The sequence below is a fragment of the Dendrobates tinctorius genome, unplaced genomic scaffold (genome assembly GCF_039654945.1).
Source record: "Dendrobates tinctorius isolate UK_male_01 unplaced genomic scaffold, ASM3965494v1 ptg000202l, whole genome shotgun sequence".
NCBI classification, from domain to species: domain Eukaryota; kingdom Metazoa; phylum Chordata; class Amphibia; order Anura; family Dendrobatidae; genus Dendrobates; species Dendrobates tinctorius.
Window position 1 is genome coordinate 5,703,441 of NW_027361869.1, and position 3,188 is coordinate 5,706,628.

Below are 3,188 nucleotides of genomic sequence, written 5' to 3' on the forward strand. Positions count from 1 at the left end.
GAATGATACCTAACAGGGCATTTATACTGATACAAGCAACCAAGTGATAAGAGAATGTGATAATCGCTAATAAACACAATACTTGTGAAAAAATAATATTGTTAAAGGACATGTGTGCTCAGTGCAATAAAACATTATATTACTTAAGTGTAAAGTAAAATTAATAATATAATAAAATAAAAATACTAAGATAACTTTAAAATTTTAATTTATGTTATAATAATTTAAAGTGCCAACAAAGATTATTAATTTGTAGTAAAATCATAAGAAGTGAATAATTAGCTTACGTTACTCATGCATAGGTGTGCGCTTTGCCTGTTATACAGGTCGCACCAGTCACTGACAGTCTGCAGCCATGGCCGGATCACAGAGGAGTTTGGCCAAGGGCAGAGCCGCCCCAGGACCTGTACCAGAAGGGATTATTCGACTTTACAGCATGAGATTCTGCCCTTTTGCCAAAAGAGCAAGGCTTGTCTTGGTCGCAAAAGGAATCAAACATGAAGTTGTCAGCATTAACCTAAAGAACAAGCCAGATTGGTTTTTCAAGAAAAGTCCTCTGGGACTGGTGCCATCTATTGAAACCTCTGATGGTAAAATAATCTATGTATCTCCAATTGTTTGCGATTACCTGGATGAGACCTTTCCCGAGAATAAACTGACCCCAGCCGATCGCTACGAAAAAGCCCAACAGAAGATTCTCTAGGAACGTTTCTCTGCGGTTACCGCCGCACTCTTCAAGATTATGTTTGTCAAGAAGGACAATCAAGATACAAGTGAATTGAAGAACCAGTTTTTTGAGAAATTTAAAAAATTTGAAGAGGTCCTGACCAAGAGGAACAGTCCTTACTTTGGTGGGGAGTCTGTGTCTATGATTGATTACATGATCTGGCCTTGGTTTGAACGGTTCATTATTTTTGATGTCCTGGAGTAGAGCTATACCAGCGCGTGCGCCATAGAATCCCGGCGCACTCGAGGGAGTGATGATGCACTAATTCCATTGGCTCTGGGTGATATATAAACACCTCCCAAACCCCAGTAGTCACGCCCCTGGAAGAAGCTAGCGGGCGAAACGTGCATCGGGGCGCAGGGGAGCACCGCCACCGTTTTACATCCTATCTTGGGTTAATCTAGTAAGTAATATGTTGGTAATTTGTATATGTAACCTTGTGGAGGACCTTATATACATATAATCCTTGCAATTGGGCTATACGGTAGTTTTTGCACAGAAATGATTAGCATATGGGGTGATATACGGTATTTAAAGAGATGCTTTAGGCACTTTTTTATGATATAAATTGACATTTATCTCCATACAATTATATTAAAAAAAATTATATGTTCTATGTATAAGCCTATAGGTTTGTGTTCTTATGTACTGATAATTACTAATTGATTAATTTCATTAATATTGTATCAGTGGTTGGTGCCCCCTTATTTTTGGGGTATAATTGTTGTGATTATATTAATGTGGCATTTTATGGATAATTTTAAATGGAACAAAAAAAAATAAGTGTTTTAAATATATGGTTCTCTTCTTTTAGTAGTGGTATATACAGCCATGCTATGTATTGTTCATGTCAGTAGGTGTAGAATCTCCCTGCAGCGCCATCACATGGGAAATACAGAATAACACATTTTATATAGAAATAAACAGACTGTATTAACTCATAACTAATAAAAAAGCCAAGAAGCCAGAGCTTCCTATGGTCAGAACGCAATACATAAATTGCATATGCACATATGGGTTTATTGGTTTCTAACTGTACTTTAAACTGAAACATTTAGCAAATAATTGATCAATTCTTTGAGCCACCCTGCTACGTCACAGCTTTCTCAGATGTGGCAGTCCTACTCTATGTTTTTTATATACGCTCTGCAATTACAGCCTCATAAATGTATTAAAAGCAAGACTATATTAAATGCAAACATACCTGAAGCATTTCTGAAACACTCCTATGGCTTCAGAAGGGCGAGCGCAGATAAAGGCCGACCAGGTCGGGTACCATCCGGACATTTCAGATTTGACCTCCACATTGCCAAACCAGCAACCATGGATGAAGGGTGAAAAAGGCCAAGACACAGATGCATAATAAAGTAGAGCCTATGGGGAAAGGGAGGGCTGCTGTAAGTGTGTATAACAGACTAGATCAATCACGACAAAGACAGATAAAATGGCGTGCATAACCAAGCGCGCATGGCAAAAAGTGGGGATCAGCCACAAACCAATTGCATTTCTGAAACACTCCCATGGGACCCTTCATCCATGGTTGCTGGTCTGGCAGTGTCGAGGTCGGATGTGAAATGTCCAGATGTCATGTCCAGACCTGGTCAGCCTTTATCTGCGCTCGCCCTTCTGGCACCATGAGAGTTTTTCAGAAATGCTTCAGATACATCTGCATTTAATATAGTCTCACTTTTAATACATTTAGAAGGCTGTAATGGCACTGCGTATATAAAAAACATAGAGTAGGACTGCCCCATCTGAGAATGCCGTGATGTGGCGGCGTGGCTCAAAGAATTGATCTATTGTTTGCCAAATGTCTCAGTTTAAAGTACAGTTAGAAACCAATGCAGTATGTGCATATGCACTTTATGTATTGCGTTCTGACCATAGGCAGCGTTGGCTTCTTGGCTTTTTTATTAACTCATAACTCCGTAAAAGGAAATTGGAAAAATAGTCTGCTGATGTGAAAAGATAACAAAAACTGGTCCTAGGGGATAATTTTGTTTATTGCTTATCCTCTGTTTCAAACAGTCATGTACAGCACATAATTGATCCAGGTTCAACATGTTTGCTACAATAGAATTTGAATTTGTCAAAATTCAAATTTATTGTGATTCATATATTGCTGCTCAAAAGTGGTTAAGAACATAAAAGGATATATATACACTGCTCAAAAAAATAAAGGGAACACTTAAACAACAGACTATAACTCCAAGTAAATCAAACTTCTGTGAAATCAAACTGTCCACATAGGAAGTAACACTGATTGACAATCAATTACACATGCTGTTGTCCAAATGGAATAGACAACAGATGGAAATTATTGGCTATTATCAAGACACCCTCAATAAAGGAGTGGTTCTGCAGGTGGGGACCACAGACCACATTTCAGTACCAATCCTTTCTGGCTGATGTTTTGGTCACTTTTGAATGTTGGTTGTGCTTTCACACTCGTGGTAGCATG

The 3,188-nt window shown here is 38.5% G+C and overlaps 1 pseudogene; it reads left to right on the forward strand.

The window, feature by feature from the left end:
- The first annotated feature begins 348 nt into the window (after window positions 1-348).
- Window positions 349-931, forward strand: LOC141056990 (glutathione S-transferase omega-1-like; annotated as a pseudogene).
- Window positions 932-3,188: the final 2,257 nt, after the last annotated feature.